We start from the raw sequence: 16,038 nt of genomic DNA on the forward strand, positions 1-16,038 counted from the left end.
TCTATATTAAGTCTAAGTCACCATGCTGCGATAACGCTGTGGCATTTAGCACCAGAGTGTAAATTCGTTTACCTGTGAATAGAATGCAGACGATTTGTGTTTTCGCTGCATTAAAATTAGCATTTTATTATTTATAAATCTGTTTTGTAGCTCATATAGCTTAATCTTTTGAATATACAAAACAAAATTAGTTTCCTATTTTACCGCTTTATCTTTAAAATCACGGAGTTTAAATATGGTGTAGGGAGAATAGGGAGAATCGTGAAACAGCCCCGCTTGGCTTTAGAAACCAGAATTCATCAGCTACTTTCTGCAATACACAGTGTTTCAATTGCAAAAGACGACACATCGATGTGGTTTAAATATGTATTTCATTCGTAAATCAAATGTCAATTCAGCTGCACAGGTTTGATACGTGTTCGGATATCATGATGATTTTTTGATGACGTTCTTCATTTATTGGAGAATAAAGTCCGCGGCGTTTCTTTGATATCGGCAATAATCGTAGAAGAATATAATGTAAAGATTAAAATGGGTAGCTGGAAAAGTTCCAAATGACGTACTAAAGTGCACTCATTCATTATAAGTGTTCATTGAGCAAATTGAAATATAAGACGCTAGATTTTTCTGTTAGATAACATCACATGTAATTCATTTTGTTAAAATTTCTGGCATAGTCAGTAAATGCAAATGGTGGATTCAAAAAACTAGGATTGTCTATATTAAATTGTTTAAATTACAGGTTTTGCATTAATTTGCAGTATTTCTTTTACAGATTTCTATGGAATCTACATAAAAACAATTACATCTGAACAACGGTTGTTGATAAAAGATCGAAAAAAGCGAGATGCTTGGATTGCCGTTCTTAGAAGAAAAGTATCTGAATGTTTTGAAGCTACGTGCGAAAGTACAAGGTTGTAATTGACAACAAATGTTAGAAAATCAGAAACCTAAATTGTATGCGCTCTTAAAATTAAAATTAGCAATTTAGTTTTCAGAAAAATAACGCACATTTGCAGGTCTGTTTTCAGCTAGTGAGTACTAGTAAAAGATAAGTTTAGTTGATATGATATTACTGTATCTTGTCATAGAGATTAATAATACATGTTAATAGTTTAAAATGAAAGATCATTTAACTAACTATGTCTAGTACAAAGCATATTTGTGAAAATGATACTTATTGTACAGAATTGTGGCAAACATATATAGATTTTTTCATCATTTAAACATGCATGATTTTGCGATTTATATATATTCATCGTATGTCTTCGAATACAGAGGATGCGTGTTTTCATAAGAGGTCTGTTTCAATAAATAATGTCCCCGGTGCTCGGAAAGAAGCAAAAGGTGCTTTTGATTGATTTAGTCTTAATGTTATCCAAAACAAAAACACATACTTTTCAGGGTGTGTGGGTTTGGACGCTATCATGAAGAAATTTAATGAATAGACTCCTGATTCTGGCTCCTTTCTCTCATTATCCTTTCGAATTTTTTTTTTTTTTTTTTTTTTTTTTTTGCAAAAACTTTCCTTTCTTGGCCCATCCAGAAATTGAACTGCCTCCTCGAATAAGAATTTTAACAATAAGACTACTAGTATTTAAGAAAATGGCACATAGAACTGTTTTTGTCCTCTTGTAATTCTTTGTGAAAAGACCTTTGCTGTTTTTGTGCATCTTGTTTTAATTCTTTTTCTATTCATTTATTTATATGAATATCATACAATATATTGTTTACAAAGCGGTTTTTTTACAGCATACATAGTTTTGAATATAGAAATAAATATTATACATAATAAGCAGAGACGCAAACATCTGTAATTATCGTGTATATAATAAACTATAATTGTTAATTATATAAATAACATTTCTTGTTTGTTTAATTTCAATACCAAAATGAAAGCAATGATTATTATATTTCACATCATTATTGTTCATTGAAATTCACCTGTTCATCTGTCTATAAAACAGACATAATTAACCGTAAATTTCACAAATGTGAGTGGATCTTTTTTGGAATTCTTAACAAAATTTACAGCAGCTTTAATGAAGCGTTTAATTTCACTCGACATCGTAGTCAATCTAATTAAAATTAGATGTTAGATCCGCTCGCATACTCGCTACACTAACATCGATGTTAGTGTAGCGAGTATACGAGTAGATCTAACATCTAATTTTAATTAGCTTGCATTGTAGTTTACTGATTCACCACCATTCCTTTTAATGCAGTGTCTCGAATAGCCCTTCTTTTCCAGCTTCTCACAATAGAAATATATCAGATGAAAAGTGGTCACCTAAACTGATATCAATTCATTAAATATTAAATAATGAGAAAAAGTCAAGCATAATGTCGTATGATATATGTATTAGGACACAGAGATCAGGACATTATATATTGAGCAGCCCTCATACCGGTATATCATTTACTTTGCATAAAAAAAATGTGATGTTTTTTAAATCTGTTCTCTTCATGTATTCTGGTGAAATATCCCTCTGCTCCAAATTTCACCTTTTTTTAAAATTCCAAATATGTTTATTATTTTTTAAAAAGTATTTGAATATATTTTTTTCTCTATAGAGCCATGGTTCTAGAAGTATGTTAGCACTGGAAGTCAAACATAACATAATATCATACCAAGTCATTAAATTGATGAAAATAAATCGCTTAAAATGTTCAAGATGTTCAGGTAACTCTTTTAAAATGTATTTTACTATTCTGAAGTTTCTTTTTTTGTAATTCGATCAAGAAAACTGACAAATAATTCAGTACTTCGACTGTACCGACTAGAATTTCCTCTTCTTTTCTGTTATTTTATCAATATGTACGAGCATACCATTTGTGTAACTAATAAATTAGCGATTTTAAGAAATGTGTGAATATATTCTTTAAAGCAGTCTCGTTTAAAATCATCATTTCCTATGGTCGATACAATGACCTTGTCAGCAAATACAATTTATCATTGCGTCAAATGCTGACTGACGTTTTTCATATCAATTTTTAGTCCATTATATATACACTGAATTGACGACCGATTTTTCCGTTATTTCCTGATCATGACAAAGAGCAAACGACGGGTTTGACCGGTCAGCAGGGGATGGTTACTCCTCCATGGCACCTGATCCCACCTCTGATGTTTTGCAGGTCCGTGCTTGCTCTGCTCTTATTTTGTATTGTTTTATGGACTTTGAGATTGAATACTTTCGTTAGCTCCATATCCTTTTTGTAATTATAATGAATAGTTGTTCAGTTGCGAACTTGATAGCCAAAATACCGCATTATTTAGTGCTTTGTCTATACTCTGCAACACAATAAAATTTTAAAAAATAAAAAATATGAGATATATATATATATATATATAAATGATGCGTGTACTAGTATTTACCATCATACCTATCTAATTCTCATTAGAAAACATAATGAATCAAAATATCAAATCTATGCTTGTAAAATAATATACAAGCATAAAAAAATTAATCTTTCCATTATAGCCTTTGATATTATTTTTAATGAAACAATATATTTAATAATAAAATGATCATAAACAGTTTGTATCTGATATTTCTGTAACAATTAGAAGACTTGCATAAATGTTTGAAACAAACCATTAAATATAATTAATAAAAATATTGCCAATAGAAACTTTCAATCAACGTCTGTACAACGAATTAGATTTGCTTGAGACGGCTGTAAAAATTGGTTCTCTTTAACAAATTTGGTAATTCTGACGAGACAATTAATTTCATGGAGAAATTAATGTCACGACGTTACCTCACTTCAGAGGGATATTACACCTTAAATGTAGTTTTGAATTTTTTGGTGAAATGTGTCATTGCAAATAGTGATACATAAATTTGTATATCTAAGAAATAAACAACAATGTTAAAAGGTTCTCTGGGAAATGAACTTTTAGTTGGTCACTTGATCAAATCTTATAATTAGTAGATTTGATCATGTACCAACTAAAAGTTCATTTCTCAGTGAACTTTTTAACATTGCTGTTTATTACTTATATTTATATTTGAGAAGAATAAATTTCGAGGAAAATTGCATTTATTACATGAAGGGGCCGCCGTATTGTTATGTTGTGACGCTCAATGACCTAGAAAGTAGTATACCTCGCTCCAATATTTGAATGTTGACATTCATGTTAAAGGGGGCCTGGACACAGTTTCAACTGATTTTTAAAAACTAATTTTAATGTTAACAATTCCTACCTAAGGCATCATCTATTGATAAAAAACATTTGAACATCATTTGTTGATTAACAAAGAAGATACAGAACTTTAAGTTCTTCATAATGTAAACAAGGCTCGTGTCTTGTTTTTGTTTACATATAGAAAATATCATATTTATAACAAAATGAAGTTCAGCAAATAAATAGTAACTGTCAAATTGTATTTAAAATTAACTTTTATTTGAAACTTTCTACTTTGAACGAACATATATTAGTATATTAACCTGTGTAAACAAAATCATGACAGTAGCCTTTTTTACATAACAAAGGCTCCGAGCTCTAAATCTTTCTTGACAACTGGCGTTCAAATTTTTGATGATCATTAGACAGACCTTAATTAAATATTTGTAAAAATGGAAAAATAAATTTTGAAATTTTAGCTGAAACTGTGTCCATGCCCCTTTAAGCAGTCTAGTTCAGAAAATATCAGTACACAGTCAAAGAACAATGATCGCTGCAGAGAATAATCTAAATATTTCATAAGTTCGTAAAATATTTGAAGTCAAAAGCAATGGTATCGCTTGTTTTATTTTACATAACTCCAACGGAATTTCAGGTTTAAAAAGTAAGTGCGGTTTTAGGCTAATTATTCAAAAGTATTCAAAACCGTATCCACATAGAAATAAGATTATGGAACATCTTGTGATTGAAAAATATCCATATTGTTTATCATTTTTTTTCTTTTTTATCGTTTTTAATTTGGAAATATTCCAAAACAAGTTGTACCGTGACAGAAATTTGTAAATAAAATATCACCTTGCTCTGTGATTGGGTCGAGCTATAACCTCTGAACCCCAAATGAAATTTACAAAAACTGAACGTATTTTCTCTTCAATATGTACATCTAAGAAAGATATTTGCAAATGTACAGATATGACGATGAATTAAGTATATATATATATTTCTTGACTAAACATTTCATTTCAGAATGACATACATGTATACATGTTTATTGATCGATGAATTAAGTATATATATTTCTTTACTAAGCATGCATTTTATTTCAGAATGACATACATGTATACATGTTCATTGCTCTGGTTGATTCAAAATAATTGAGCAAGTATACATTTGTTTATTATAGTGTTATTGTATTTACATAGCATTTAATATACTAGTACATTATTTATGGAAATTAACACTTTATACATAGGATCTATATGTCATTTAGTACATACACAGACACAAAGTTCTTAATTGCCTATATGGACCCAAAGCTTTTTGATTTTTTTTTTAAGAAACCAACTTAAGATCTATTTTTATCAATTTTAAGGCTAAATCATCTTTTTAAATTTAGGGGTTTTTTTAAGTTTGCAAAGAATAATTGAAAAAAAATATTCCAAGAATGGGGATGTATACGTTTTCAAAAGGCTGGTTTGTTAAATTTACGTGGTAAACCATAATAAAGTATGTGTTTTTGTTAACTTCAGATATAACTCTTTAGAGTTTTAAAAAAAATGGCATATAAACCGTTTAGATTTTGAGTATTTTAAAAAATAAAAATATTTTGATATTTTTTTTTTCTGAAAGACGTGGACAGATCCCACATCACTTTGTTAATGTTTTTCAAATATTCTCTTGGCAAATAAAAGAATACAAGAACATGCTCTATATGTACAAACTATTTCTAAAAAGAGGTAAAAATGGACAACAAGTTGATGAAACAAGAATATCAGCAGTCATGTTTTAAGTCATCAATTCGCAAGTTTTATGATCGATACAATGACCTTGTCAGCAAATGCAATTTATCATTGAGTCAAATGCTGACTGACCTTTTTCATACTAATTGTTAGTCAATTATTCATACACTGAATTGACATCCGATTTTGCTGTTATTTCCTAATCATGACAAGGGACACACGGCGGGTGTGACCGGTCAGCAGGGGATGTGCACTCCTCCATGGCACCTAATCCTATCTCTGATGTTTTGGAGATCCGTGTTAGCTCTGCTCCTGTTTTGTATTGTTTTATGGACTTTTGATCTTGAATTCGATTCGTTATCTCCATATGTTTCATTGGTTTTCATAACTTTTAACATGAATATGATGTGATTTGGTGCATAGCATAAAATATATCAATTTTGGCTGTTGAATTTTAAGAGGTATAATGTACTCTGAGACATGTTGTATGAAATTAACTTGCAAAGATATGTCTTTTATGGGTATTTCAGCCACAGGCACTTGGGGGACTTGACCTCCCTTATTCATTTTTTCTTTTAAAATTTTGGGTCGTCACACCTTTTTCCTGTTTTGGTAGTCTAATATGCACTACTTGCATATACTCTCTTTAAATGTATCAATCAAAAACGATACATTTTAAATGACAAAAGAGTTACATTATCCATACCACGTAGTTTATATTAGACTACCAAAATAGGGAAAAAAGGTGTGTCTATCCCAGATTTAAAACAAAATGAAAAGGAGTTGAGTGGGGTCCAGCCTCCAAGTGCCTGTGCTTTACTTGGCACACAGGCCCATTGAGCAGTAAAATATCTATCATGCCAGACCTCAGTGCCAGGTGACCTCGGTTATAATGGCTCATCCAAAGGACCCCCCCCCCTCCAAAAAATTCACTTCAAAGTGATAAACGCTTTGGAAAGATGAAGTTGCTACGTAGTTTTTATCGAAATAAGACGGGACTCGAAACCATGACCTTCTGATCAAGCTGTAGCAAATTCTCATGAATGGGTGTACCGTAATTTATAAGAGGCTTCTAAAACAACAATCTCACTGATCTGTCTTTTGCATAATTGCTAAATCTGTATTCGAATTAAATATCTTCCTCGAAATAGGACATCATGTGTATTAACAAGAATTTGTATATTGGTATTTTTTTATCTACCGTAAAAGAATAATATCTGAAACTTAACAAATTACATGTAACAGAAATGGAAAATGACATTAGATATCGAAGTAATGGCATGATAGACTGAGTTCATTTTTATTTGCAAAGTTAGTGTCTAAGAAAATCTCAAAAGAAAGAGGGGGGAGGTTGCAGCAACCAATTGTCTGGTGTGTGGGCTAAAAGTGTTGAAAAAGGAAGTTTTTAAGGAATTTCTAGATATCTGTGAAAGTTGAACTATTATTTAATCAAATGTAAATATTTGCCCGTTTTGGGAGATTTTTTTAAATACATGTATCATTATCAGAACGTTCTCGATATCTCGGTTTCCCGTATATAGTTAAAAAGTATGTATATTTTAAAGCAGAATGCATTCAGTCATACGTAAGTTAAATGTAAGAGCTAAGGGAATTCAATTTACTAGTATATTGTGAAATTACGTTGCTTTTCTAACTTCTATGCGATCTTTTTTGATTTAGTTAACATTTTAAAAATTGAATTCAAATGATTAAAATTGCTAATTTCGGAGGCCTCCATACAAGCTTATGGTTATCAGAAACATACGCATCATACCAGTTTCGGAACAACATCTTTTAATGAGACAAAACACGCAAAATATAGCCATAAATTTATGCTCCTCAATGAATTACTAGTATTATTCATTGGGATTCTGCAAGCAAAAAAACCCTCTATACCAGGTACATCGATTACGATGCTATTTTTAACTTATGCTATCAAATATGTTGAAAGTTTGAAAGTATAAAAAAAATATATCATGAGACACAGATATAAGGTTTTATTTTATAAAAAAAAAAAAGGACGGGGTCAAATTTCTATGGGGGTCATTTTTCAACGTGTGTGTAGTCGTAGAATTACTGGTCTGGAATGGTTTTCTTCGGTCGAAAAATGACCCCACTTGTCGTAGTATATTGACCCTGGGTCATTTTTCTACGTAGAAAAATTACCCCCTGGTCAATATTCTACTGGGGTCACTTTTCGTCGTTACACCGGCCCAAGTGTTTAGGCCTAACCGAAATCCCTCCCGGATGACTTTTCGTGTAAAAGTATCCACACGCAGATTAGTATTGTTGCTGGAATCTAGTAAATAACGTCAAGGTTGGTGTTTCCTGAAATGCTGTCTTGAACACGATGTTCCCAGCAGGCACACAACGTTGTTTAAACGTTGAATATTAGTTGAAATTGGGTTTAGACGTTGATATATCTAGATACAATATTGATTCAACGTTGACTTTTAAACGATGAAAATGTAACGTTGATTCAACATTGAATTCAAATTGAGGTGAGCTGCCAACATTGATTCAACGACTATAATTCGGGCAATATAATAGTGTCAGACTATAACACTGTCGGACCATAACGAGGTCGGTCTTGACAAAGTTGCACTACCGTATATCATTACTAACTATTATAACTAACAAGGATGATAATTATAGGAATTTTACACATTCATGATCATAAACAACAATAACATTAGAGTCACATGGAAAATAGTTTGAAGTATGAAGCGCTGCTTATTTTTTTTTTAGAAAGGATTTTATGTCAGATCATGATATGACGAAATTGAACACAGAGAATAGAAAGAGTAACGATTTATTATCACAACATTAAATTTAATACATGAGGTGCATATGAAAATAATACTCTTACTATAATACCTATTTAAATCATGTTAGAAAACATCATGGAGCGATGCTACCTAAGTCAGAAAATCACAGTGCTGTATGTGGTTGTAAGTAAAATAATAAATCTGTGATGAGGAGTTATCTTTCTTCTAAATATTTCTTCATGTGAAAAAAAATGTCATACTAATAAAAATACTGTATTAAGTACTTGAAACATTTGAAACATTAAAACATTTTTAAAATTTCATCAAATTGACTACTCAGATATAGAAGTCTCAATTAGAAAATTTTAATTAAGAAAACTGTGAGTAGTATTCATATTTTGTACTGTGAAAGTTATTTGTCTTATCAGAGGGTTGCTATCCCTTAAACAATTAGGAAGGCATCTTAGTAACCCTGTAATAAAACGGTTGAAATATTAAGTAAGTAATGACCACCCCCACCTCCCGGAAAAAATGAAAAAAAAACCGCTGAATTAACGTTTATTCAATGTCTAATCAACATTGATTTTCAACATTGATTCAACGTTAAGATTTCAACGTTGAACTCAATTTTCAAAATCTAAATCTAATATAAACTAAACATTGAATCAACATATATTATCAACGTTGATTCAAAGTTTTATTCAATGTTGTATGCCTGCTGGGTTTTTTTTCAAGTGGCCAGGTAACGGGAGGCGGGTAAACGTGTTGTTCAAAAACACAGATTCACCTGTAGGAATTTTAAAAAAAAAATATCAGTAAATGTTGACAATTATGTTTTAGCTATTTCAAGTGACCAATAGTTACAGTATCTGATTTCATCTGTTGTTGTCCTTATTTTGTAAATTTTAAAAATTTTCAGCTTCTTCTCATTTATTTTCAACCAATTTTGGTATAGAGCAGGCAAGATAAACAAAAATGTGAATTTCATTGCCCCTACCTTCTTCGAGACGAGTGAGTCAAAACCAGGAAAGTCAATGCATATTCAAAAAATTCAAGGAAATTTTGGCTTTATTATAACAAGCAGTGAGTCCTTTTGCCAAAATTCTTAGCTCACCTGAGCTAAAAGCTTACTTTCAGCTCAAGTGAGCTTTTCTGATCACATATTTTCTGTACTCCGTCTGTCTGTCCGTCTGTAAACTTTTCACATTTTCGACTTCTCAAGAACAGCTGAGCCAATTTAAAACAAACTTGGTACAAAGCATCCTTGGATGAATGGAAATTAGATTGTCAAAATGAAGGGCCCCTTCCAAGGGGAGATAATCAATAAAATACAAAAATAGGGTGGAGTCATTAAAAAATCTTTTTCTCAAGAACTTTTTGGCCAGAAATGCTGAAACATATGTGGAAGTATCCAGTTGTTGTGCAGATTCGAAATTGTTAAAATCATGACCCCCTGGGGTAGGGTGGGGCCACAATAGGGAATCCAAGTTTTACATAGAAATATATAGAAAAAAAAACTTTAAGAATCTTCTGCTCCAGAACCACTGGACCAGAAAAGACGAAACTTATGTGGAAGCATTCTGGTGTAGTGTAAATACTAAATTGTTCAAATCATGACCCCCTGGGGTAGAGCGGGGTCACAATAGGGAATCCAAGTTTTACAAAGAAATATATAGGAAAAATCTTTTTTAAAAATCTTCTACTCCAGAACCACTGGACCAGAAAAGACGAAACTTATGTGGAAGCATTCTGGTGTAGTGTAGATTCTTAATTGTTCGAATCATAACGCTTTAGGATTGTCAAGGGCAAGATACGTATCAATTACAAAGAGAGGAATGTTAAATGACAGAATAGTCAAAGTTACTCAGGTGAATGATGTGGCCAATGGGCCTCTTCTTATATAAACGTTCGAAAGGCTAGAGGTTCTTGGGTTAAAATTATTGGTCATAAAGGTAAAATGCAAAAAAAAGTATTTTCCATATACATGTATATGTTTCCATAAACATTTCGATCGACGTTTATTGTCCAAAACTTTAATCTGAACAAAATTTAGAGGATTTACCAAAGATATTTATCTGAGATATTACTACTTTTGTTGTATTTAAAAAAAATCGCTAATCTGCCTTAATTAACTAGATATAATTTTCAAACCCCAACACTTTTTAATCATTCTATTTATGATTTTTCTAATTTCTTTTTTCTAGTTTTATATTTTAAAAAATGCAAAGAATAAAAATAAATACTTACATCTAAAACTTTTGCCTAAAAAATTAAAATACTTGTTAATAGAAAACATGTTACAGACTGAAAGACAGTAATTTGAAATTACTAGTAATAATAATGGATGAAAATATGTTTAAACAAATTCCATACGTGTTTCCATTTCCATTTTAAGCGAGGCAATCGTGGACTTCATTTTGCCGACAATATATTTCATTTTAATCATCATTTTCTCCAGTTCTATTCCTTTTGATTTCTCCATAAAAAGCTTCTCCAAAACATTCCGAATTAAATTGTCTCCATTTGTTGCTCTAACCATCTTTCAGACGCCAGGTATATAACAAATAAAAACATATTATTTAAAAAGAAATTGCAGTGGTATACATCTTTATGTTTGATAGGACTTTGAAATCATGCATGGTATTTTCAAAACTGTATAGTTACGTCATTTCTCCAAGAATGATCAGACAGACTGTTCACAGACACTGCTATGAAGCACATGTATGATGTATACTTCAGAAAACATCTTCTACCTGTACGCAAACAATTTCAATGTAAAGATTACAATTATATATTTTAAATTAAAAGTATGTACCAATTTTGTTTCTTTATGTTTATCTATAACTATATAGGTTACACATGCACATGTTACTATGAATGTGAATCAGACATAAAAAGATCATTCTTTTTCTTCTGTCGACATACTGACTTGCTTGCTGTTACTGGTATCTCAATTGTATCAAATTAAACCAAATAAACAAAATCCTATGGAATAAATTAACGGAAATATTATTGATATTGAATCTTTAACGGTGTTGACATTTTCATGTGTGTTGAACGCCTTTCTACCCGTCAGATTTAAATGCATGATATCAAATTAAAGCTTCTACATGTACATTCTCTATATATCAAAATTATCAAGTTTTCAATACTACAATGATACAGTAATTAAAATACATGTATCCTTACATATGAAATAAACGAGGAACATATTACCTTTTCATATATGATCCCCAGGAGTACCCGATTATGATTCAACCACGTAATGTATCCTTACTAAATAAATAACAAAACAAAATAAAACTGTAGCTTAAAAATAGCAATATATTACAAATGCAACTTTCATGTAAATAAAAGATCTAGATCATGGTTAATTACACTCTTCAGGTAAAATTTCCAAAATTTAAGAAACACATCAGTAATTTTAACTAATTCTAAACCAGACCAGTCATTCCCGTATAATTCATACATTTACCAAGTCCATAGTACTGAAAAACGAATTTAAGAGCAATGATATAATTTTGTGTTTGATTGATAAAGTAAACATCCTTTATTAATAAAATGAAATTTTACACGTTAATCTTTCTTCGTTTAGTTTTTATGGCTATTCCAACTCACCACATGCAAGAACTCTGTAACGGAGGTTATAACTCAGAAAAAAGCAGCTGTAAAGTTATTAAAGTCTTTGTTCATGTTTTAATTTTTATTGAACTTCGAAGCTTTATCAATATACAACTAAATTATAACAGAAGAAATTCTGAACTGCAAACATAAAAAATATTGACTAAATATGTGTAAATCCAGAGAACAGAATTTTTGGACAATAAAATAAACACTATTTTCCAGTAGGAATATTGTCAAGCAAACAGATTGTTACATTACTTGACCACTTGATTTGAAAAATGAAAGGATATATCTTTAGAGTTAAAGACCTTTTCTGATTATTAATTGACCACTAAACAAAAGTTGATATACAAATTGCTCCAAAATTGTAACGGAGGTTACACAAACTCGTTTTGAAGATTAAGTGATAAAAATACTTTGTAAAACGTGTCAAACACACTTTAAAAAGAATGTATTTACACAATTAAGAGAAGAACTAAACAGTTTCCTCCTCTTTTTTAAAGCAATTTACCAGAAAGTGTGTTTCGTTACGGAGGTTATTCTGAATATTTACAAAAAGAGTAAACCGAATTTTAGACTTCCTATTGGCTTTACAAACTTATGTAGCTCAGCATTACTAAGGGTCAATCAACTTAATCAAATCTTTATTAATATATTATTGTCTTTTTTAACTGCAAATGTGAAAGTGAAGATTTAAACTTCTATAACCTCCGTTACAAAATATACAACCTTCGTTTCGAAGAATCGGTGTGAATGCGTTTATCTAATTGTGAATTTAAATAAAAAAACAATTAGAAAACAATATTTATTTGTTTAAAAAAAGGATAAAAAATATTTGTTTTAATGTTTTTTTAGGCAAATACATTTAAATTTTAAAAAACAAAACAAATAATTTTAACCTCCGTTACGAAATACCCTACTGAAACTTGTAATAATGAAGTGATTTATATAAAGACGATCTGTCAATGAGCACAACGTTGATCCCCCTCTTCTTTTACATATATGTAGATGCCCATAATGTTGAGAGGATCAAACAGCTGTCACTGTGGTTTTTCGTGCACAGTTTCGTTAAAATCTATCAAGGAAATTCAATAAGGGGGTGTTGAGACTTTGTAAACTTTAATTTATAATTCACTTATGGTACAATTATGCCACATATTGTATTTGATCAAGTACATTATGTTCTTACAACAGATGTCACTGAAGGAGCGAAAATATAATCCAAAACTCTGATTTATCAGCGAAATAACCATTGATAGTCATTTTCATCCCCAAAAAAAGGAAGTGATGCATATTGTAACAAATAAGTAAATAAATATAATTATTACATTTTTATGTAATGTCAAATTGTATGTATGTTTTATATAGCTGGACTACGAGCAAAAGAGCAATTAAAATGAGAAAGAAAAATCATTTCCAAAAGTAACGTACGGAATTTCTTTACCTGAACTGGACGTACTGTCTTTCTTCTAGTATTATCCAAAACATTTTTAATTAAAAATTATAACCCCCGCCTTCCATATGATTATAATGACAAAGTCCCTGTTTTGCTCTTGGAGACCAGAAATAAGTGTCAGATCAAAAAGTAAAATAGGAGGTGCACAATGGCATCATGTAAAAAAGAATCCGTGACAGTATTATTAAATTTTGTCCGGTGGTATAGGAGGAGTTGCGGATCCTTCAATACTATAGAAAACATGGCAGTGTCAATATTTCGCTCTGGGAAACCCAAACTATGTGTCCGATCAAAAAGTAAAATAGAAGGTGCACAATGGCGTTCTATAACAAAGATTCTGTGAAAGTCTCATCAAATTTCATTCAGCAATATAAGAGGAGCCTCGGATAAGAGATGGGTACCCAAAAGCGTGATAGACAGACGGACGGACGGAGATACAGACAGACGGACGGACATACCGATTACTATATAATACCCTCCCGCTTTTCAAGCGGGGGTATAAAATCCATATTTTAAAAAAGACGAGAATGGTCAGTAAATGCAGTTCCTTAAATATGGCCAAATAATTTCAAAGTAGGTCATAGTTACCTACATTTCATTTGACATCCTGCAGGGAATATTTACTAGTTAAATCCGCAAAAGTTTCAAAAGTTGTCCCTTGGCCGCCATCAAAGTGGAAAACTCCCTAGAATCTTCACATGCAATAGCCTTTGTAGTTTTCAAGTTTGTAACTTCGACAATTAACTTTAAAAATGTTCTGCCTTTTGTGTACTGATTGTCCCAAGATGGGGCTACCCACATATTGAAGGGAAAAAAATTAAAACACAATGTACATGTATTTATTGGAGCACGCCAAAATGTTTGGTAGCATGAAGCGGAGAAATGTCGTTTCTTTACCTATTGACCTTTTGGTTGACCCTGCAAACGGACTCAACTTTTGCAAAGTGTGGATTGAACTATGCAGTATTATACCCCGTGAAAAGCGGGAGGGTATATTGGGATTTCCGTCCGTCTGTCTATTACGCTTTGGGGCACCCATCCCTTATTCGCAACTCCTCTAATACCACTAAATGAAATTTTATGAATATTTCAGAGAATCTTTATTACATATTTAACTACCATTGTGCACCTCCAATTCTACTTTTTGATCCGACACATACATGTATTTAGGGTTTCCCACAGCAAAACAGACACTGCCATTTTATTCATATGGGAGGCGGGGGGGATCATTTAGTGAGTTCATTGCTCAGAGTATTTCTAGTTAAAATCTGATTTGGTAAATTTATCAACAGTTGTTATACCCTCCGCTTGAAATGCGGGAGGTTACTGTAAACGTATTACATTTGGCGGTGTATTCTTTTTAGCGCTTTTGGCGGAAAGATACTTCCGATACATAAATAAGAATATCAAGAAATGCGCTAAATCAAATCTACGCTAACTTGATAGAAAATCACTTCACGCTAAATATCGTACACTCTAAATATAATACATTTACAGTATATAGTAATCGGTATGTCCGTCCATCCGTTACCCTTGTGCGTACTCTTATCCGCAACTCCTCTCATACCATTGAATGAAACTTGATTAAACTTTCACAGAATCTTTATTACATATTGCCATTGTGCACCTCCAATTTTCATTTTGATTTGACACATACTTTGGGTTTCCCAAAACAAATCATGTACACTCCCATTATATTCATATTGGGGCGGGGGTATCATTTAGTGAGCTCGATGCTCACAGTACCTATAGTTCTAACTTGAGTATTATGTGATGCTCCAACATCCAGCATTTCCATACCATGAGCTACAACAGTTACTAAGACATTATCAAGAGGTATTGAATGAAATACTAATACATTCAATAGGTGAAAGATGCATTGTCAGACAACACGATAAACAGAGAGAAGTGGCCTTATATCCAACCAGTTTCATTCAATACCTCTTTTGATAATGTCTTAGTAACTGTTGTAGCTCATGGTTTGGAGACTTCGCCAACATACGATAAGCTGCTCCCGATGTAATGTTTTGATTGCGATCAGTTGGTGTGGCTGTTTCAGGATGTTGTTTTCTTTATTTGTGTATCTTGATAATTATGATGATTAAAACTAAAGCTAAAAAAACTGCCGTTCTTCATGTGCCAAAATTATGTTGATTCTTTGAAAAAATTATATATACTTGATTCCCATTTTATCGCGGGTTTCATTGTATCGCGGTATATTGTAAAAATTTGGATACACAGCCTATATTCCTTTTGTTAATGGAAAATATGTATGTTGGTTGAATGTTCACTTTTTTGTTGATTGAAAGGTATTGAACA

Source organism: Saccostrea cucullata, unplaced genomic scaffold, assembly GCF_032062105.1.
Source record: "Saccostrea cucullata isolate Sc308-1 unplaced genomic scaffold, CSIRO_AGI_Scuc_v1 ctg1984, whole genome shotgun sequence".
In the NCBI taxonomy this organism is placed as follows: Eukaryota; Metazoa; Mollusca; class Bivalvia; order Ostreida; family Ostreidae; genus Saccostrea; species Saccostrea cuccullata.